General features: G+C 42.2%; 1 protein-coding gene and 1 non-coding gene across 27 annotated transcripts in view; one reads left to right on the forward strand and one right to left on the reverse strand.

Annotated features, from left to right (window-relative positions):
• Positions 1–24154, reverse strand: part of ANK3 (ankyrin 3) — a 678945-nt gene that overhangs the window by 267404 nt on the left and 387387 nt on the right. The window lies entirely within an intron of this gene.
• LOC114810832 lies at positions 21836–21972 on the forward strand. The gene has a single exon (XR_003758523.1). It is a non-coding gene; the product is annotated as a small nucleolar RNA SNORA7 (small nucleolar RNA).

Consider the following 24154-nt stretch of genomic DNA (forward strand, 5'->3'; position numbering starts at 1 on the left):
GAAGCTATTAGAACCCATGACCTTCTGACTCCCAGACCCATGCTCTTTCCACTATGCCACGCTGCTTCTCAAATTTAAGTACTTACTATGTGCCAGGAGCTGTACTAAGCGTTGTAAGCACTCAGTGAATACCACTGATTGACTGACTGATAAAGAGTGGGTCTTAGTGCATGGATGAGGCAAAAGGGAGGAAAAACAGGGCAGGGGGATGAGAGATTAGTCAGAGAAGGCTTCTAGGAGGAGATACGATTTTAGTAGGGCTTAGAAGGTGGGGCCGACTGCTAGTCGGCCACATCTGTAGGGGAAAAATGGTCTAGGCAAGAGGGAGGGTGTGAGCAAGAGGTTATTTGTGGGTGAGTGAGAACAAGGGAGGGGGATAGGTTGATGTTAGAGAAGCCAAGTGGGTGGGTTGGGTTGTAGTGGGAGATAAATGAGGATACGAAAAGGGGAGAAAGCTGATTTAGTGTCTTGAATCTGAAGGTAAGAAGTTTCTCCTTAATGGGGAGACAGAAGAGCACCCCATTGGAAACACTGGAGGAGAGGGGAGACACGTACAGTCCAAAATTTCAGTGGAAAGAGCACGGGTCGGGGAGTCACAGGATCTGGGGTCCAACTGCAGCTCCACCACTTGACTGCTGTATGACTGTATCACTTCTTGTGCCTCAATTTCTTCATCTCTAAAATGGGGATTAAATCCTACCCTCCTCCATCCACCCCCAACTTAGCCTGGGATCCCCATGTGGGACAGGGACTGTATCCAACCAAGTTTTCTAGTAAATACCCAGAGGTTAGTATAGCGCTCAGCACACAGTAAGCGCTTAACAAGCACCATTAAAAAAAAAAAAGCTAGGAAGCAGAGTCAAGTATGAACTGGAGAGGGGAGAGAGGCTGGAGGTAGGGAGGTCATGGAGGATGAGAATTTCAGGCCCCTTGGCATGCTAGAAGCAGCGTGGCTTAGTGGAAAGAGCACAGGCTTGGGAGTCAGAGGTCATGGGTTCTAATCCTGGCTCTGCCACTTGTCAGCTGTGTGACTTTGGGCAAGTCACTTAACTTCCCTGTGCCTCAGTTACCTCATCTATAAAATGGGGATTCAGACTGAGCCCCAGTTGGGACAACCTGATTGCCTTGCATTATCCCAGTGCTTAGAACAGGGCTTGGCATATAGTAAGCGCTTAACAAATACCATCATCATTATTATTACCGATCTCTTACCAATCTCTTTTTCCTTGGCCCCTTAACACTGGCTGGATTTCCAGCTTGCCAATAGGGCATGACAGTTGATTTTTCCAGGTTAAGAAAAGAAAAGCCATAAGTGGCTGAATGCAAGAAGACCGAGCAGTTTGACAGGGGCAATGATACCCTGGAGGGAGTAGATGCTTCAGGGATGTTTATGTTCTTGGTCAAATTAAACTCCAGGCTGGCAGAGACAGTGAAATACCAGTAATGAGATAACCTCAGATGAAAGGTTTTAGGGGAATTTGATGGCCCAAGGGTCAAAGGGGAGTCTTAGGGCTTTTAAGATAAATTAACCAAAGTATGTGCCTTTATCAATACTATTAATATGATGTAATGATGTGGCTTAGTGGATACAGCATGGGCCTGGGAGTCAGAAGTATCTGGGTTTTAATCCTGGCTCTGCCAGATGTCTGCTGTGAGATCTTGGGCAAGTCACTTAACTTCTCTGTGCCTCAGTTCCCTCAACTGTAAAATGGGGATTAACAATGTCAGCCCCATTTGGGACAGGGACCTGTGTTCAACCCGACTATCTTGTATCTACTTCGGAGCTTAGAACAGTGCTTGGCACACAGTAAGTGCTTAACAAGTACCATAATTGCTATTATTATTAATAGGCATTTACTGTGTGTCAAGCACTGTTCTAAGTGTTGGGGTAGTTACAAGTTAATCAGGTAGGACACAATCTCCATCCCACAATGGGCACAGAGTCTAAGTAGGAGGGAGAACAGGTACTGAATGCTCATTTTACAGTTGAGGAAACTGAGGCACAGAGAAGTTAAGTGACTTGCCCAAGGTCACACAGCAGACAGTTGGCAGAGCTGGGATTAGAACCTTCTTTTACTGATTCATTTCTGCTTCCCTCTAGAATCCAGTAGGATCAAGAAGGGCTTATAAAGTTCATAAAGGGTTAGTCGAGAGAAAGCTAGAGATTTTCTATCCATAAAGAGAGCTGGGAGGAAAGGCAACCATCATGTTTATTGTCGTTTTGTACTCTTCCAAGCACTTAGTACAGTGCTCTGCACCGAGTAAGCACTCAAGAAATATGACGGAATGAATCACACAATTCCTCCAAATCAGAGACAGATTTTGGGGTTGGAAGCACAGTGGCATTTCTTAGCTCAGGGAGAACGAAGAATTCAACACATTTCAGGCAACTCTACCTCTAGACTCTTAGCTCGTCCTCTAGACTGTAAGCTCATTGTGGACATGGAACTAGCCTACCAATTCTGTTGTAATGTATTCTCCCAAGGGCTCAATATAGTGTTTTGTACAAAATAAGCACTCAATAAATACCCCTGATGGATTGATTGCTGAATTCAGGTCCAGAGCTAGCATCCTTGATCAAGAAACTGCACTTATCTCCTAGGAGATGAAAGCCAGCTCATAGTCTAAACTAGAAATGTCACACTCACCACACAAAAATAAGGCCTGGAGGAACAATTAAAGCATGAAAGGACACCACAGTGCCTCACATAAGATATGTAGGTTAAACCCAATGTTCAGAACAAGAATATCATAGAATCAGAGGGCTGAAAGAAACTTGGAAAGAACCTTTTCCTGCCCTGAAGCAAGTGCATGCCTAAACTCTTCCAGACAGAGATCCCCTCCTAGCTGAAAAGACCAACTGAGATTTCACATCCTTCCTGAGCAACCTATTCCAATGTTTACTGACCTCCCATTCAGAAAGTTCTTCCTCACATCAAATCTAAATCCTTCATGCTGTAGCTTAAGTCCCTTTCCTCTGCCTAGATCCTCAGCAGAGATGAACAGGTGGTCACTCTTTTCTACGGCATATCTCTTCATATAAGTGAAAACAGATTACATTGCCCTCAAAAACTTTTTTCTTCAGCTTAAGTATAGTGAATACATTTCTTTATTGCTTCTTGGAATCCTTAAAATGAAGAAGGGTATTATGTAAATCCTTCTTTCATAAGAAATAGTTTGGCAAATCTTTGGTTAAAAACCCTCCAGCATAATCACATTCAAATTCAGTAAAAAGATGCACCCCCTCTCAGGGTCGCACCTGGAGAGTTTCCAGTGTCCTACCATCTCGGCTACGGGAGGAAGAGTCAAGCAGGGGCCTACCCATTCCATTCCTAGCTTGGGCAGTGGCTAGCGAGTGGAAGGCAATCTGCTACGAGTCAAAACTCACCTATGCTGGGCAGCAGCGGCATGGGAGAGAGTTGAGGGCAGAGACTCAAGTTTACTGAGTGGAAGGCGGCAATGGTAAACAACTTCCGTATTTTTACCAAGAAAACTCTACGGATACACTACCAGAACCTTTGCAGATGGAAAGTGGGGCGTTCTGGGAGAGATGTGTCCATGGTGTAGCGATGGGTCAGAAATGACTCGATGGCATAAGACATGACAAAAAGGTGCACAGGACAATGAAGACTAAGACTATACGTTCTGAAACATCATTTAAGGGTCTGGATTTGTTCTGGGTGCATAAGACTATATGTTCTTAAACACAATCTGTATGATGAGGATTTTTCTCCAGGTCACAGCAAGGGTCCCCAGACAGTTAGGAAGGCACCAACTGAATTTGCGTGTCATTGGAAAATAATTTGCATAGGCCAATATAGGCTCTTTGAGCCCATTTTTGGATTATTTTCAGATGACATTTTTATAATTGTTACCCCGAGAAACAGCTTTCAAAATGCTTTTTTTCCTAACTCTTCTTACTCAACCACTCTAAATGGCCAGAACCCCCTGTTCCAGAAATAGACTGCAGAGGCGGGGAAGAGACACAGATTTGGAGGGGAACAGAGAGGTGACAAGTTTTACCAATTGCACTCACTGCCTTAATAAGAAATTTTTATGTATGCAACATCCAGTAAGCAGCAGCTTCACACTTATGTTTTGCAAACGATGTTGGCATTTATTATCTACTAAGCTTCCCCCTCTAAACTGTAAGCTCACTGCGGACAGAGAAAGTGTCTGTTATATTGTACTCTTTCAAGTGCTTAGCACAGTGCTCAGCACAAAGTACGTGCTCAATAAATACCATTGACTGACTGCCACATATTGTACAGGGAGACGTATGAGACAATCAGATAAGGCACAATCTCTGTCTAATGTAAGAGGGAGAGAAAACAGGTATTTTAGTTCCATTTCAAAGCCGAGGAAATTGAGGCACAGGTAAGTTACTTGATTTCCCCATGTCAGACAAGGCAAGTTGCGAAGCAGGTAGTAGAACTTTTTGAGTCTACTAACTCCATCTCTTTCTCTTTCCCCTCAAATTAGGAATGGCTAAAAACATTTTAAAATTATAGTCAACAAACAAAAATGTGTTGATGCTGGGTTTTCTGTGGCCACACTTGTGTAGTTTACATGCTGCTTTTTGTATTTCTATGATCCTGCTTAATGTAATCTGCCATGCCAATCAATGTATATGAGAGTTTTAGCTGAATTTGTATCTGAAATACAATTTAGATTCTGTTAAGGAATAATGAAAGTCCTAAAAATATTACTCCATGGGGGCAATAAACAGAAGTGAAAATGCACTCAGATCAAATCCAAACCTTTAAATGATGTTTAAGTCGATCTTCTACCTGTAAATCCCTTAAAAGCGTTGAGCTCCACTGGAAAATCAGGGCATGTGTATTTATCATAGAACTGAATTCCCCACAACGGCATGTGGGGAAGTGATTATAATATAAGAATATAGGATGATCTATTTAAAACTGCTCTTGTAGTCAAAAGGGTCCACACAGTATATACACAATCAATCAATGCAGTATTTTCAGAGCATTTACTTTATGCAGAGTATAATAAAGGTAGAAGATAAAATCTCTGCCCTCAAACAGCCTAAGTAGGTGGAAGAAGAGAATAGGAAAATGGGTATGTGGATGAGTAAGTAGCAATACTTATTAAGCACTTACTGTGTGCAAAGCACTGTACTAAGTGCTGTAGTGCTTAACTTTTAGAGTATGTAGAGAAGTGTTGCAGATCTGTGTGCATCAGAGTTGGGGTTGGTAGTTGGGAGGCTTTTGTCTGGGGGGGAAGAGGCATTAATCAGAGAAGCTTATGAGGTAGGATTTCAGAAGGGCTCTGAAGATGGGGAGAGCTGTGGTCTGATGGCTCTAACTTCTTGCTCCCCTGGTGTAGGAGGAAATGAATAAGGGAACTATTACTTAGTACCAGAATTCCCTTCTCTCCTCCATTACCATTGCTTTTGTTTCTCCTATTTTGCTCCATTTCTCTCCTCCTTAAGTAATAAAGTTCCTCTATCAACTGTGCCATCTCCTTATGGCTTTTTTCTACCATCCTACTTGGTTCCTGTAACATATCCTAAAAGTCTTTTATAAATACTTCATTTTCATCTTCTCCACCTCTTTCCCAAAATTAGATCCTTTCTGAACCCCTTTCCATTTTCTCCCCTGTAAAACACATCCTGACCTCATAATGAGACACCTCTCAAGTTACATGAGCCCCCCAAAGTACTCCCTCTCAGTTCCAAATTCTTCTGTAGAATCACAGCCATCTCTTTCAGTATGCTTTTAATAATTTGACTGCATGTTCCAATAGTTGATTACTCTTTGTAAATACCTTTATTTCTGTATCCCTCATTAGACTGTAAGCACCACATGGAGTTTATACTTGTTTAGCACAGTGCATTACTGCACCCAATGGGCACTCAATATGTCCTATACCAGCAAGTTTGGCTATTACTACCAGGTCAACTAGGTATCCTCAGAATCAATTAATGATACTACTACTACTAATAATATTTATGGTATTTGTTAAGCGTGTACTATGTGCCAGGCACTGTACTAAACACTCAGGGGGAGGGGACTGGGTTGGACACAGTCCCTGTCTCACATGGGACTCACAGTCTTAATCCCCAATTTACCGATGAGGTAACTGAGGCTCAGAGAAGTGAAGTGACTTGCCCAAGGTCACACAGCACACAAGTGGCCAAGCTGGGATTAGAACCCAGGTTTTCTGTCTCCCATTCCGTGCTCTATCCATTCGGCCATACCGTTTTTACTGAGCACTTACTGGGTGCAGAGCACTGTACTGAGCCCTTGGAAAAGTACAATGCAATGGAATTGGTAGACGCTTTTCATTTGTTCAGTTGTATTTATTGAGTGCTTACTGTGTGCAAAGCACTGTATTAAGTGCTTGGGAGAGTACAATATAACAATAAATAGACACTTTCCCCACCCACAAGGAGCTTACAGTCTAGAAGACTTTAGAAAGACCTTGAGTCTCTTAACAACATCCAACGGCCTAGGCACAAACTGACCTGGCCCTTCCCTCCCTAACATGAAAGATCCTCTCAATGAACATACTTCTATTATAGATTGGTTGTGAGCAGGGAATACATCTGTTTGCTGCTGTACTGAACTCTCCCAAGTGCTTAATACAGTGCTTTGCACATAGGAAGCGCTCAATAAATATGACTGAATGAACGGTCTCTCTGCACCTCTATCATTATCACAATTGCCCCACAAACTCCGGTTTTCTCCTCTCCCTGTTTGTGCAGTTGTGTGCTGAAGAAAAATAATTAAAAAAAACTATCTGACAATTCTCAAATTCAGACTCACTGCTCTAATTCTAGCAAGGCAACACTGACATTCCAACTCATTTAAACTGTCTGCTTCAAGCCTGCAATTGTGAACCCAACCTTGTCATTCTGTGTTCATTTGGTAGAACCTTATTTGTCTCAGAATACCATGTATCACTACAAAGTTCGGGATATCCACCAGGTCCACTGAGCAAATCCCCAAATGTCTGCTGAAAGGGTTCAGCCCTGCCCCCCTCGTATTCATATAAAGAGTTGAACATGAAAAAGTTCCCATAATTTATGATCTATTCAAACTAGAAATGATTCCTGGATGAATGGCTGGACAGATCAGCTGCAAACGAATTCACTCTACTCCCTCCTGCACCGAGGGTTTCTAGAGAATCAATTCCAGGAGCAGAATGAACAAAGTGCTCTCACATCTGGGCCATAAAGCTGCAAAGCCTATTGAAAATTCTGACCGATGTTCAGTGAATTCTCCAAATGAAACTACGTGTATTGGGAACAGAAGGGAGACCCCTTTCTTTAGAAAAAAAAAGGTACATAGATCTAAGCAGGATTAAAAGGTTTAAACACTCAGTGGCATATTTTCAAAGGCTTGACTAATCACATGCTTCCATTAACATCTGTGGGAGTTCTATCTTCTGCACAGCACTGCAAACAATCCCGGCTGTAGGAGGACGCGGGCATTTCCGAAATCAGTAAAATCAGAAGCGAGATACTTAATTGCTCAGAATCTCCGATTTATTAAGGGTGTACTATGGATCAAGTTCTGTGCTAAGTGCTGGTGTAAATACAATATAATCCGATTGAACAGTGTTTCTCAGGAGGCTCAAAATCAACTCAATAAAGAGTATTTATTGAGCACCTACTGTGTGCAGAGCACTGTACTAAGCACTTGGGAGAGTGCAATAGAATTACTGGACTTGAGCCTTGCTCTTCAAGAGGTTACGTGTAGTGGGGGAGATGGACACTGAAACGGTACAGATTGGAAACTATTTGAAATTCTAAATGCCTGTGGGTTGGGCTCAGTTTCTCCTTTCTGGAGGAAACACGTTACATATCCTGCCAGGGATCTCAGTTTCTACCCCGATCCCCATGGCTGCTGTTTAATCCTTGTGCTTGGGATCAGGCACCTGTGTCTGCTTGCATTTAGGGAATGCGTGAATTTTTGCAGAAGACGCAATTTCTGGCTCCGGGAAAAAGTTCTCTTGGGGGCTTAAACCAGATCCCTTCGCCAGGAAGCAGTGTGGTCTAGCAAGCCAGGGAGTTGGAGGACCTGGATTCTAACCCTAACTCCGCTGTTTGTCTCCTGTATGACCTTGGGCAAGTCACTTAACTTATCTGGATCTGTTACCTCGCCTGTAAAATGGGGAGTAATGTTCCATCCTACTTAGACAGTAAGCCCCATGTGAGGCAGGAACTGTATCAAACCTGATTATCCAGCTTCTTACCCCAGCAGTTAGAGAAGCAGTTAGAGAAGCAGCGTGGCTCAGTGGAAAGAGCACGGGCTTGGGAGTCAGAGGTCATGGGTTCGAATCCCAGCTCTGCCACTTGTCAGCTGTGTGAGTGTGGGCAAGTCACATAACTTCTCTGGGCCTCAGTTATCTCATCTGTAAAATGGGGATTAAGACTGTGAGCCTCACGTGCGACAAGTTGATTACCCTGTACCTACCCTAGCACTTAGAACAGTGCTCTGCACATAGTAAGCGCTTAACAAATACCAACATTATTATTGGAGTTCTTGACATACTATAAAGGCTCAACAAGTACCATTAAAATAAAATCAAATAACAAACGCTTAATTTTGCTGCTTCTCTGTGGACAGTTCCTCAGAGGTTGTAGATATTGCCCAAGGTAAATCAGTTTGAAATGATGTAGATGAAAAATTCCCTCTGGGTCCAATACTACCCATTACCACAAAGCAGTTATGAAATCCCAGACTTCCTAGCACAGTGACTTCCAAATACCACTCTAGAGTCCGGGTGTCAGGAGTTTCTTTTAGGATGCAGCAACAAAATGGCACACTTTCCCATGTTCATACTTTTCTAAATCAAGCTGGGAGATCCAAGGCTGCCTGGCAGAGAGAGTGGTACCTGAGTCCTAACCTGGTGCCATATCTATCAATGAGCCAAGGCTCATTGAATCCATCGTCCTTAGGTACTACGGCACCTCTGCAGGCCTTCACTGGTATTTGGAAAGTCCCGGGCCTCATCATTCTCAATAGGATCGCACGACCAAACCCACCAGCACAAACATCTGGAGCTCATGATTCTGTCCATAAAAAATGGTCAGTCGCATGACTGTGCAAGGAAAGACCCATGCTTTACATCACTTCCAGTTATTTACCAGCCTGTGGTTCATTTTCCTCATCTGCCAAATGCATACGATAATCTCTTCTATCTTTATTCTTAGAGAAGCAATGGGGGTCAGACTTCCCATCTTGGTTAACAGTATGACATAGTGGAAAGAGCACAGGCCTGGCAGTTGGAGGACCTGGATTCTGATCTCAGCTCTGCTGCTGGTCTGCTGTGTGACCTTGGGCAAGTCACTTAACTGCTTTGTGTCTCAGTTTCCTCATGTGTAAAAGGAGATTAAATCCTACTCCCTCCTACTTATACTATGAGCACCAAGTAGAACAGAGACTTTGGCCAATCTGATTACCTTGTATCCATCATAGTGCTTAGAACAGTGCTTGACACATAGCACATTCATGACAAGTGCCATAATAATAATATTGTTAATAGCTGTAGCATTGCTTTTTTCTCCACCTCCAGCTACCTGTGCCCATCAGTCTCCTCTGTTCAATTGTAACCTCAGCTGTACTTTCCCAAACACTAAATATGGTATTCCACAAACTGCAGAAGCTCAATAAATACTGTTATTTGAGGATAGAGTAATGAAGTATGAACTCTACCTTAAATAAAAATAAATTCCAATTTCAGGCCCACATTAATGTTAGTCTGTGTTTGTTCTTCTCGTGTTCATATTCTTCAGTCATTACATGAGTTAAAGATCATGTCTTTAGGATGGGATTGCAGCTTTTCCAATAGGGAGTGCTCCTTCAAATCTCAAAGGAACTTATGAACACTCAATCTTCCAGGAGCAGAAAATTCCATTCCAGCTAATTCCATTCTGGCTAGTTCCTGCGTCACTTGGTAAATTATGCATGTATCACCAAAAAGAAGAGATTGAATTACTTAACAAAGAAGGAAATGACCTGCATAAAAGATGCTCTACCTTGCATAGGCAAAGACCCATTTCCAGAGTAAACAAATCTTTCAGGCTATAGGCTCTGAATGAATCAAAAATCCCCAAAGAAAATACTAATAATTATGGCACCTTTTAAAGCACTTACTCTGTGCCAAGCACTGTTCTAAGCACTGGGGTGGACACAAGCAAATCCCTGTCCCATATAGGGCTCACATAATCTTAATGCCCATTTTACAGAGGGGGTAACTGAGGCACAGAGATGTTAAGCGACTTGCCCAATATCACACACCGCGAGGGAACTGAGAGCTGTGCTCTTTCCACTAGGCCACACCACTTCCCAGTGTGGGAGGTCAGGATATGGAATATTAGTCAGGATAGTAATTAAGGGTAATTAAGGGAATCCCTTTAGGAGTCATCTTAGAAAAGAATTGAATGGCCTCCTGAATTTCCTCCTGCATTATAGAGAGGGCAGGAGAAAATATTCACTCAGCAACCATTTTGCTAATGCAGCAGCTGCAAGATGACAATACCCAGAACTGCCGGAGGAAAAAGGAAATGTAGCACATCCAGCAGTTACTTGGCTGAAAACTACAAATTCACACGAGCCACTTCAATTACCAAGGAAATTCCACTTGGCAGGCTTGAACCCCTTCCTGGTCCACAGTGCAATATTGCAGAAGCCCTTCCCTTGGGAGCAGGGAACATGTCTACCAACTCTGTTGTACCATACTCTCCCAAGCACTTAGTACAATGCTCTGCACACAGTAAGTGCTCAACAAATACCATTGATGATGACGATGATGAAGATGATAAATAGGGGGTGAAAACCCTTTGAGTGCTTTGGATGCCTCAGACTTAATATTTCAGACTTAAATATTGCTCTCCTGCTGGGGAACGAAATACAGATATCACACAAAATGTCTTCTCTCAGTACTATGAAAAAAGAGCAGCCATCAAAAAATGTTTCATAAAATGTCAAAGATTCCCAGGTGAGAAGCCCAAATTCCACCAAATATTGGAGGATCACTGCAAAAAAGCAATTGTTTGTAGGTTGCACTGCAGTCAGAATTTATCCAGTGATTCAGCTATCTATTAGGCTGGGAGTGTTTTCAAACACATCCTGCATCTTACATAAGGTTTGCCACAGCTTGGCCCCCTTAAAACATGTTTTTCCCTTAAAAAATTAATCAAGCCCATTTTTCTTGTGCTCCTTGGGACTTCGATGAAGTGTCTTGTTGGTTTTAAAACCTGGGAAACTCCAGAATCTTCCATATATTTTTTTAACCACTTCAGTAAAGAACTTACATCTTCTGGAAATCCTATTTCACTTAAGAAATACACACTTCTTACTCTGGCCATTAAGCAGAGAAAGATTTTAAACTTCATCATTTTCCAGTGCAGAAAGACTGAACAAAGGAAATATTTTGGTAAGCCTAGAATTAAGGTAAACGTGGCTTAGTGGAAAGAGCACGGGCTTGGGAGTCAGAGGACGTGGGTTCTAATCCCAGCTCCGCCACTTGTCTGCTGTGTGACCTTGGGCAAGCCACTTAACTTCTCTGTACCTCATCTGTAAAATGGGGATTAAGACTGTGAAACCCAACCTGATTAGCTTGTATCTAACCCAGTGCTTAGAACTGTGCTTGGCACATAGTAATGCTTAAAATTGTGCCTGGCATGTAGTAAGCCCTTAACAACTACCATAATTACTATCATTAGTTCAAAACGACCAACTCATTTCAACTTGCAATCTATAAAAAAAAGAAATATTTGGTGAAAGTTGACAGTCACGATTTGATAGATCGCCATGCAGAGAGCAAAATACAGCATAGGTTCTACACTAAAAGAAACACTCTTTCACCTCTCAGAGGTCTGCTTGGAGCTTTTGAAAGTTACATTAAGCTTTTTTTTCCAGCAAACTACCTTGCTTATAGATGCCATTTTGTTTCTCCGTCACTCTTTATAGTAACAAAGTGATAGCTCAGTAGACCATATTGCATAATAAGGCTGTTCCTTGAAAACCAGAGTTTCAGTCAAGCATTAAATTAAAAGCATTCCTTTCTTTATCTGAATGAAAAGCAGGAGCCTTTGAAAAATGTGCAGACACTTAATAAGATGCTACTAACAGGTTGGGGTTTCCAAAAACATTCATTTTCATTCATTTTCTCTGAAATGGAATTGGCTAAAATCTAAGTCTCTTGACCTCATTCTAGTAGTAGCTTTCAGGCCACAGGCTCTGAAGAGCTGGGGTTGGTTAAAGAACCAAAGTGCTTGGTTTAGAAATATATGGTAAATACCATTTTAGCCCTAAGGGATGCTTAGAATGCCAATAGAGGGCTACACACCTATTGGCAATCAATAAATACTCACTAATTTGCCCTGGCTGATGTGTGATTTTTTTTTCTTCTCATGGGGTCACATGATTAGAGTCCTCAAACTGAATAACTCGACCCAAGCTCCTTGAAGTTTGGGGCAAGAAATCCATTCAGGAATGTAGCAGGAGGTAAGGGAACAAGCATAGAAAGACAAGTGGGGACTTTCCCCAGGTGGCACAATGTCATCTGTGGCCAGGAAAGAGATGGCATAGAGCACGGGCCTGGGAGTCAGAAGGTCATGAGTTCTAATCCTGGCTCTGATGCCTGTCTGCTCTGTGACCTTGGGCAAGTCACTTCACTTCTCTGGGCCTCAGTTACCTCATCTGTAAAATGGGGGTTGACTCGGGGAGCCCCACGTGGGACAGGAACTATGTCCAACCCGATTTGCTTGCATCCACCCCAGTGCTTAGTGTGGTGCTTGGCTGGAGAGAACCTATTCCTGGGTTCTCCCTAATCGCACTCATCTTTTGATACTTTGGGGCCCAAAGTTGGCATAGGAGATGGTGGCTTGGGAATTTTTAAGGTGCTATTAGATAAGCATCGAAGTAGATATGAGATAATTGGGTTTCGGATAGAGTCCCAGTCCCACGTGGGACTCAAAGTTCAAGGGAGGTCCCCCTAGAATCTCCTCTGCTTACCACTAGTTTTAGGGAAGTTGTTCAAGACAAGTCAGCTCTCAATCTTTCTATTGCCACCTGAGGGTGGGCAAATGAAGTGGGTCAATCGAAGGGATGATTATAATTACTGGGGCATTACTTCAGTGCTTACTAGTATCAAGTTCTGTACTAAGCAGTGGGGTGGATGTAATATAATCAAAGTCCCGGTCCCACATAGAGCTAACTGCCTTAAGGTGCAGGTGTTTGTCCCTCTTTTGCAAATGAGGAAACTGAGGCACAGAAAAACTAAGGGATTCTTCCAAGGTCACACAGCAGGCAAATGGAAGGGCCGGGCTTAGAACCCAGGTCTCCTGACTCCCAGGGCTGTGTTCTTTCCAGTAAGCCATGCAGTTACCTATTCCTCATTCTTTTTCTCTTCCTCCACTTTATCTTGGCTCCTCCTATTTCCTCCTCCCACCTCATCAGAGTCAAAAAGTCTCCTGTATCCTATAAAACTGGGTGTGAACGTGAACACATGGCCGCATCCTTTCCAAAATGCTCCCAGACGGTCAACAGTTCTTGGTGCTGAAAATAGGAATAGCAAAGCCCTAGTTCTTGGGAGCCTGGTTATCCTCATTCTTCCCACTGGCACCCATAGGGTTCAAGTCCTTTAGGCCCTGGCGTATTAGATGGCATTTCTATGCCCTCTTGCATGGGTTTGTTCTTTCACAGAAGTTTTTTAATCCGCCTTGCCAGGCTAAAGACGTGGGGCACATTTTTTGATTTCGTTTTGACCTTTCATTTGTCGCTTAAACTTTAACCTTTCTTTTAACTTCTGATCAAATTAGAAAAAGATCTCTTTCTGTGGATACCCAAGCAGAAAGGCTGAATTCAGGGCTTCATAACTGTTGTGGATAGAGAGAACAAAGACTTCATGTTCTGGTAATCAACTGATAGAAATGTTCTTTGGTTCTCATGGGCAATGGCACGTAAAGATTAAAGCCCGCTGTTCACTACTGAGGAAATGCATTGGTCAATACTCAAACTCATTCATCTAGGCTCATGTTTCCCCACTGATGTTCCTCAGATTGAACTATCCAAAACATTTGAAAAATGAAATTTTTAAATGGGTGATGTCCAATTTCCCAAACATTCAGGATGAGGCACCTTTCAAATTGATGCTTCAGAAATTACTGTAAAGATCTCACGTCAAAGATGAAGTGTTTTCTTGGTCATAAGATCCTCTGAGGGTAACATAAACCCCCTTTGGTCCAGTTGCTCTTGCTAAGCTCAGCGTGGAAACAGTAGTGATTTCTCTAAAGAGGAAGATGCAGCAAGAATTGGGGCCATACTTTTCAAAACTAAAGTTTTAAAAAACAGGCATTCCCTTTCTTTGGCTCTTCTGATGTTGACCTGATGTAGAACAGGGATTGGGTTGAACCTGACTGACTTGTAGCTACCCCAGGGCTTAGTACATAGTGAAGGCTTATCAAATACCACAATCATTAGTATGTAGGGACACAGCACCGCTTAGTGGATGGACCACGAGACTGGGAGTAAGAAAGTCATGGTAGGCTCTAATCTGGGATCTGACAGTTGTCTGTTGTGTGACCTTGGGCAGGTCACTTCATTTCTCTGTGCCTCAGGTACTTTATCAGTAAAATGGGGATTGAGACTGTAAGACCCACATGGGATAGGAACTGTGTCCAACCTGATTTGTTTGTATTCCCCCAGTGCTTAGTACAGTGCCTGGCATATAGTAGGCACTTAATACCACAATTATTATCAGGGAGGCTGACTAGAAACATAAGAAAACAGACTACAGCGTGAGCACTTTATGCTAGCTCTAAGGAAGAATTTCCTCACTTAGGTTCTTTAAATACTGGAACACTTTTCTCTGGATGATCTTATATCTACTCTTCTAGAGGATTTTGAAATTAGCATAGATATTCATCTTTCTGGGATTGTCTAGAGAGGGCTGAAGTCTCAGAGATTGCCTGGATGACCTCCCATAGCTTATTTGAATCTGTGAAAAATCATAATAATCTTGTCATTATTTGGAACTATTCTTCAACTTCCAGGGCTATCAGGCTGGCTCTATTCCAGCACGAACATTTCCATTCCAAACACTAAAGCTATTTCTTGGGCTTTTACAGAGAAAATCCCATAAGCCTGCCTTTCAGAGAGCAGTGTTATACGCTATGCATGATAGAACTGCCTTAAATATTTCTGGGCTAAAAACAAGTGGAACTGGAACAGGGTAGCTGACGACTCATGGGCTGTGTCGGGGGAGAAAAACAAATCCCAGAGATTCAAGCCTTGAGAGGTACTTAAGGAGCTCGAAGAGACTAACGTAATGTGAGCTCGAAGAGACTAACGTAATGTTAAAGTGTTCCAGGCTGGGGGCGTTGGCCCGGGAACAGAAGATAATAAAGATGGGAATCATCTCCTGGCTTTCCCTCCCAACCCCCAACACCCACCCCCGACCTCCGTGGCCCACAAATCTGCCAATAACTAGTAAATAATTCCCCAGTTGCACTCGTGGCAATCATCCAGAAAGTGCATCTGCTGTGTTTATGAGATTTGCTCTGACATATAACTGCCAAATATAGAATTATTCACTTCAGTGCTATACAGGCTGTTCTGTGGAAGTACATGAGCACACGAGAAGAGCCCCCCACCTAGAAGAAGGGAAAAAAAATCCACACGCTCTTTACATCTTTCACTTTAGGATTTTTATAAACATTCAAAGACTAGGGCCTTCTTAATGCTTTCCAACCTTCCTTTCTGGGTCAGATGGTGGATATGAATCAAAACTGAGCTTGAGATGAAACGGTGTGAAGGTACACAGAGGTGTTAGCCGGGAGAAAGCAGAGGGGTCACACGAGAGTGGGGGGGGATGATACCCATCCAATGATCACTGAGAAGTAGCATAGCATAGCATGTTTTACCAATTTCAAATGGAAAACCAGCTTGGCCTAGTGGGAAGAGCACAGGCCTGGGGATCAGCGGACCTGCATTCTAACCCTGGTTCTGCCTCGGCCTGCTGTGGGACCTTGGGCAAGTCACTTTACTTATCTGTGGTTTGGTTTCCTCATCTGTAAAATGGGGATTCAATACTTGTTCTCCTTCCCCCTTATGGGATGGGGACTGTGACCAACCTGATTATCTTGTATGTACCCAGAGCTTAGTACGATGCTTAGCACTTAACAGTAGTAACAAGTGCCATTATCATCATCACCTTCCTCAGATGCCTTTTTGTGGGCTGAGCCAGGCACCGGATTCCCTGCAAAATTTGCAAGCATATCATGTTGAAATAATTCAAGGTAAATAATTCTCTCAGGGTGTATATCATGTTGAAATAATTCAAGGTAAATAATTCTCTCAGGGTGTTATCCAATCCACTGGCTTAAAGGCCACGAAAATGTATTAAGCACACAGTTGGAATTCATAGACCATCCTCATGGATTCCTGTCAGCTATTATTGATTTTTACCTGTACAACTAAAGGATTCTCACTAGTGAATGGTAGCAAGAACAGACTACAGGAGGCTGCTTGTATGTTCCACCTAGTAAAGTTGTGAGGCAGTGAGTGTTATTTTGATATTAATGAGGTTGAGTGTACATTCTATTGTGAGTCCCTTGAGGACCACACTTTGTGACCAATTCCTACTTGCATACTTTCCCAGCACATAATGCAGTGCTCTACACAAAGTAAGCATTTAATAAATGCTATCATACCACTAGAACCTCACTGTTGGTGATTCTGCCTTAAGAGCCTGGGCTTGGGAGTCAGAGGTCATGGGTTCTAATCCCGGCTCCGCCAAGTGCCAGCTGTGTGACTTTGGGCAAGTCACTTAATTTCTCTGTGCTTCAGTTACCTCATCTGTAAAATGTGGATTAAAACTGTGAGCCCCACGTGGGACAACCTAATCACCTTGCATTCCCCCTCACCACTTAGAACAGTGCTTTGCACATAGTAAACGCTTAACAAATACCACCATTATTATTATTATTATATTGAAACTTGACTCAGAGGTGACAATAATGGGAACTGCTCTAGAAGTTGACAATAATACCTATAATGGATGATGATGATGATGATGAAGATCAAAGGTCATTAATGATTAATGACTATTAAGGTCACATCTCCTCCACGAGGTCTTCCCTGATTAAGCCCTCTTTTCCCCGGCTCCTTCTTCCTTCTGCATCATCTATGTAGTTGGATTTGTGACATTTGGGCATTTGATATTTGCCCCTCCCTCAACTCCACAGCCCTTATGTACATATCTTTAAATAATATGTTATAAATTACATGATATATATATATATAGAATAAACTACTCATTTATATTAATGTCTATCTCCCCCTAGAGACTGTAACCTATTTGTGGGCAGGGAATGTGTCTGCTAACTTTGTTGTATTGTATTTTCCCATTTATTCATTCATTAAATCATTTTTACTAAGTGCTTGCTGTGTGAAAAGCACTGTACTAAGAGCTTGAGAGAGTACAATAATAACAACCCACAGACACATTCCTGCCCATAATGAGCTCACAGTCTAGAGGGGGAGATGGACATCAATATATATATAAATAAATAAATTTAAAAATTACAGATATATACATATGTGCTCTGGGGATGGGAGGGAGACTGAATGAAGGAGCAAGTAAGAGCATGGCAGAATCTAATGGGAGAAGAGGAAAGGAAGGCTTAGTCAGGGAAGACTTTTTAGAGATGTGCCTTTAAGGCTTTGAAGTTGGGGAGAGCAATTATCTGAGTATATGTACTTCATATATTTCCATGCACTTAGTATGGTGCTCTGCACAAAGTATGTGCTCATAAATACAAATGATTGATGGCTGACAACAACAAATGACGATGGCATTTCTTAAGCACTTATTAAGCCCTGGGGTAAAATCACAATAACTAGATCAGACAAAGGCTTTACATTCATATAGAAAGTTGGGCATAATATTATTTGTAGAGACATGATTTCTGGAGACTTTCAGTTTAATTGTAATTTCACATAGGATATATTAATTATCCTGATTCACCTTTCTTCTTCTCCATCAGGGAATCAATTTTGTATATTAGTCTGTCTCCTCAGGTAGCGGAATTCTTGAAAACTTTCACTTCTATGTCAGTTTAAAAAAAACCTTGCTTAAAGTGAAACTGGGTGCATAATATTGGTTTTTCTTTATCTTTACTGCCATTCACCTGGCTGATTCTGCAGGAAGATTATAAGAACATCCATGTGTTTACTTTCAAGACCTCAGGCCTGGAGCACTTTGGCGTCTCATCGATTGAATTTTTGAAATGTTTTCCTCCTCCTGCACCAGCGGAGTTAGCCCTCTGGCCTGAACCCCACAATATTCAATGCAATACCATCATGCTCTCTGTACAAACTGTCTTCCTAGAGCAATCCCTGGATGACTGTTTCAGAAACTTTTGAAGATGCTCTCGACCAGTAGAGTTTAAAATGTTCCCCTGAAGGCCAGAAACATATTAGCTCTAACATCTCGTGATATATCTGAACCATGATAAAATAGACTACTTTGTTAAAAATTGGACCAAGTATACAATTCAGATTTACTTCATCAATGATAGGGAATGGTTCAGGGAACGAACCTTTCATTCTGTCCTTATATTGCGTGAAGAGAGCAAAACATGTTTAATAGTGACCAGAGCTGAGGTATATTGACGGTGTCAAAACACTTTTGCAAGGTCTCTGACTACAGTGCAATTTGTGATGCTAAGTCCTTTTCCTTTCTGCTGTTTATAGTCCCACTGGTATACTGGGAGAGGTGGTTAACAATATTCTCTCAGTAATTAATTGGTCCCCTAGAATCCTTTTGGCAACTGACAGCATTCTCCCTGAAGGCACGAGTGCCAGCTTTCATTGGGAGCATGGTGGTCAAAAGGGGGCAGGAGTTTCAAGGGGGAATGGAAAACTACAGGACACTTAAGGATGAATATTACCAAAAAAGCCACCATTTTGAATCATTTCAACTTCAACTGAATACTGTCAGGGCTTTGTAGAGATCTGTGGTTTGTGAGGCTTGGAATCCTATTCAAAAAGCTATGGGGGCAATTGGCTCTATTAACCCCATGAAGTGAAGTCTTGTGACACTACTGAAGTATTTGGTATGCTTTGGAAAGTCTGGGTAAATATTAAAGTAATACATCTCCACTCTTGTAGATCTCTGTAGTTATGTTCTCAAATTTGGGACTTTCTCCAAATCTGAAATGAGGGGGCATGGTCTTTGTAAGCTGGCAGTTTCTCTACACTTTGGAAGGCTCCATCCTCTGTGATTATTAAGAGGACTGGCAAAGGATTTGTTGCTTTCTCTATCAGATTTCACCCTGTGTCAGGTAATAGATAAGGGACCATTGATACTCCCTCCTCAATGATCATAAGGTGACTAGACACAGCATTAGTAAGAGGGGACCCATGCTTTGTTCTAGATTCTTTTCATCCTAGAATGAAGGGCCATTGATCCTGAGCTGGGTAAGGGCCAGCTTCTTTTTCTAGTAATGGATAGTTTCACCTACTATTGATTCCAGCCTAATACCTCCTTCCCTAATTTTTTCCTGCCATTCCTTCTTCCCTCCTTCCCTCTTTTCCTATCTTGCTCCCTCCCTCCCTCTTTTCCTTCTTTCATCCATCTTCCCTCCCTCCCTCTCTCTCCCACTACCAACCTAAACATCTTATCCATTTTACCCAATGATACAAAGAGGGAGGAGAGAGCCACCATCCTAAAGGGGCTTTATTTACAATTTCAGGGAAACACCATCCATTACCTAGGAAAAAAAAATTAACCAGGACACATTTTTAAACTCTCATCAGCAGTGTACCTTCTTCCACTCCAATATTCTCCCACCAACCCTAAACTGCAATAATGACTCTCCCCAGGCTCCAGCCTAACTCTTGGTTCTTTTTCCCACTGCCTCAATGGGGCCTAAGCTGCTTCTCCTGTTTGGTATTCTCTGTTTCAGTCTCCCATCATTATTAGCATAGCTCATCATTATTATCTTCACTATTAATTATTCATGGAGCACCAACTAAGTGCAGAACAATGAACAAAGAGCTTCGGGAATTACAGAGAAATGGCAGGCACAGTTCCTGCTTTCAAGGAACTTTCCATCTGAGGGAAGAGAGACCTTTAGGAAACTTTGTAAATTTACAATTAACATGTAACTTGGAACAATTAACATGCAACTTGGAACAAGAAGCAGCATGGCCTAAAGGTTAGAACACAGGCCTGGAAGTTAGAAGGTCATGGGTTCTAATTCCGGCTTCCCCACTTGTTTGCTGTGAGACCTCTGTCAAGTCTCGTAACTGCTCTCTGCCTCATTCCCTCATCTGTAAAATGGAGATTAAAACTGAGCCCTAAGTGGAACATGGACTGTGTCCAATCTGATTACCTTGAATCTACTCCAGGGCTTAGTACAGTGCCTGGCACATAGAAAGTGCCAAACAAATACTACTAAAAACAAAACAAAAACAATGAAACAAGAACCAGGAACTGAGTGTCACCAGAACCTGTCATGACGGCATGGTGAATTCCCTTCCACAATGAGCTAAACTGTTGATTTCCATCCTAATAAAATAGGAGTTGTTTTCTGGGCCACTTGCTTCCTCAGCAATCAGGCGTATAGAAGTGAGAATGTTACACAAGGGTGTATATATATATAAAAAAAAGGTTGGTATTTGTTAAGCGCTTACTATGTGCCAAGCACAGTTCTAAGCGCTGGGGTAGATACAAGGTAATCAGGTTGTCCCACGTGGAGCTCACAGTCTTCATCCCCATTTCACAGATGAGGGAACTGGGGCACAGAAAAGTGAAGTGACTTGCCCAAGGTCACATAGCTGACAAGTGGCGGTGCCGGGATTAGAACCCATGACCCCTGACTCCCAAGCCCGTGCTCTTTTCACTGAGCCACGCTGCTTCTTGTAGCCAAGCTGCTTCTCGTGTTTGTGTATATGTACTTGTATATGTGTTTGTGTATATGTTTCTCATGTATATGTGTTTGGTGACTGGATGGCTATGCTCTCCATTCCCTCAATGAGACAGTAATGTTTTTGAAGGCTACGTCTCCATCAAATGAAACGAATTTCAAAAGATACCTCTTCTCTTCCCAAGATGTTACATTTGTCCATAGGCAAACGGCAGCTATAGTCATTTAACCAATCTTATTTACTGCTGTGTGGCTGTGGGCAAGTCACTTAACTTCTCGATGTCTCAGTTACCTCATCTGTAAAATGGGGATTAAAACTGTGAGCCCCACATGGGACAACCTGATCTCCTTGTATCCTCCAGTGCTTAGAACAGTGCTTTGCACATAGTAAGCGCTTAACAAATACCACCATTTTTTATTGCGTGAAGAGCACAGTACTATGTTCTTTGAAGACTACAATATGACAGAGCAGGGAGATACTTTCCTTGCCCACAAGGAGCTTACAGTTTAGAGGGGATAAGAATAAAGTACACAAGGGATCCTATGGGCAATGGGAACTATTGCGAGCTCTCTCTGAGAATCATCAATGGTATTTATAGTACTTCCTTTGTTCAGAACATTTTACTAAACCTTGGGAGAGTCCGCCACAACAGAGTGGGTAGACAAAATCCCTACCCTCAAGGATCTTATGATTCAGGGGAAAACTACTGAGTCCCCTGATTATGAGCCCCTCTAAGGTCAGAGACTTTGTCTAATCCTACCTGGGTATTCTCTCAGCACTTAGTACATGCTATGTGCAAAATAAGCACCTAATAAATACTATTACTCTTGCTGATCTCACCTGTAGATGTAAATCCTTAGTTCACTGATTGATTTATCATAATTTTTTCCAATTTCTTTATTATTTTAGGAAGTAGGAAAATCATTCCCCTCTCAGGGTCACACCTGGAGAGTTTCCAGTACTCTACCAGTCTTGGCTACAGGAGAGAGAGTAAGAAGAGGTCTATCCATTCCATTCCTGGCTTGGGCAGTGGCTAGTGAGTGGAAGGCAATCTGCTATAAGTCAAAACTCACGCATGCTGCGCAGCAGCAGCATGGGAGAGAGTCGAGGGTGGAGACTCGAGTTTACTGCACAGAAGGAGACAAAGGTAAACCACTTCCATATTTTTACCAAGAAAACTCTAAGGATACACTACTAGAATGATTGCAGATAGAGAGCGGGGCATTCTGGAAGAGATATGCCCGTAGTGTCACTATGGGTCAGAAATGACTCAATGGCATAAGACAAGGGAAATCATTCCATCACAAATATACAATTACACCCTTTGTATTCAAAGAAGATACTACTAAAGGCAAAATGTAATTATAATTGTTTGTGTGTGTGTGTGTGAATGTGTGAGTGCTTGTGTGACTGAAAAGGACAATAAGGGGCCACCATTCTTGAAAATTAAATAAAAATAAATAAATGGTGGTATTTGTTAAGCACTTACTACGTGCAAAGCACTGTTCTAAGCACTGGGGGATACAAGGTGATCAGGTTGTCCCACGTGGGGCTCACAATTTTAATCCCCATTTTACAGATGAGGTAACTGAGGCACAGAAAAGTGAAGTGACTGGTCCAAAGTCGCACAGCTGGCAAGGGGCAGAGCCAGGATTAGAACCCACGATCTCTGACTCCCAAGCCTGGGGTCTTTCCCCTGAGCCACGCTGCTTCTCTGAATCAATGCATCTGAATCAATGAATCAATGAATTCTCTGCTTCAATGCCACCATTTTGGGTGGCATTGTGCATGCAAAAAGAGTGAAGTCAGTCTAACCACAATTCGAACAAGTGGCATCTCTCTTGTATGACCCTGGACAAGTCACTTCACTTCTCTGGGTCTCAGTTACTTCATCTGTAAAATGGGGATCGAGACTGTGAGCCCCACGTGGGACAGGGACTGTGTCCAACCCAATTTACTTGTATCCGCCTCAGCGCTTAGTACAGTGCTTGGCACACAGTAAGTGCTTACCAAATACTACAATTATTATTATTATTACTCAAAGTCTTCATTTAGCTAATGCTTACTCACAGAGGAGGGATATTCCACGATGTGTGCAAATAATTATTGACAGGTTAGGTATTTGCCATGGAAATAACAGCAAATTCTCAAGAGTTGACCAAATTGTGCAGCCTGACAGATTGCTATAGGAAACTTGAAAATCCTGAGTGATATGGTTGAACTGTTTTAATAAGAACTGGTACATGACATTATAAATTAGCTTCATTTTGAGGGAGCCTGAAAAAGGCTGGCTGATAGGGACTGACAGAAATCTAATTTACTGTACATAAAAACATGAGTCATAATTCCACTAAAATCAAAGTCTCTCTAGGGATGGGCATGCAATAAGCTGAAAAATGAAAAAGACCAACTCAGATATGTGATGGATACAATCCTGATCAAATAAGTAGAAAATACTGGCTACTCAACACTTGTATTCTAAAGAGAAAATTAAATACGTTGAGTGTTCCATGTATCATTTATGTTATCACCAATACCAGTGAGATAATCACACCCCACTTGACTATGTGTGGAAACGTAGGGAGAAGGGAAAGAGGAAAAGAAGAAAAGGAAAGAATAATAATAATTGTGGTATTTGTTGAGTGCTGACTATGAGTTGAGAACTGTATTAAGCTCTCAGGTAACTGCAAAATAATCAGGTCTGACACAGTCCCTGTCCTACATAGGGCTCATTCTGCATGTGAGGGCTAAAGCCGGAGCTCAGAGAAAAGGGAGAGAGGGTTTAGAAAGAGAAACCAAGAAAGGAAGCTAAGAATTGCAGAGAAAATAGGAGAGGAACTCAAAAAGAGAGTACCAGGAATAGAAGAGAAAAAGAGAGGCAAATTCGAGCAGAGAAGTGAGTCAATAGCCTAGAGAAACCAGGCAGGGCTATAAGTGAACAGGTAGTGAAGAGAAAAGAGGTTCTAGGCTTACTGCAAATTTTTTGTGGGTTTCAACTATTTTGTCTATTCTTTAGAAGGGTGTGTAGGTGCAGGTAACGTACAAGCTACATACAGTGACAATTAATGATTTTTTTTTCCATTTTTTAATGGTATTTGTCAAGCGGTTACTATGTGTCAAGCACTGTTGTAAGTACATGTTAATTAGGTTGGATACAGTCCCTGTCCCATTTGGGTCTCACGGTCCAAGTTGGAGGGATGTAGACTTTAATCCTCATTTTACATACGAGTTTACTGAGGGAGAGA

Source organism: Ornithorhynchus anatinus, chromosome 3 (assembly GCF_004115215.2).
Source record: "Ornithorhynchus anatinus isolate Pmale09 chromosome 3, mOrnAna1.pri.v4, whole genome shotgun sequence".
Classification (NCBI taxonomy): Eukaryota; Metazoa; Chordata; class Mammalia; order Monotremata; family Ornithorhynchidae; genus Ornithorhynchus; species Ornithorhynchus anatinus.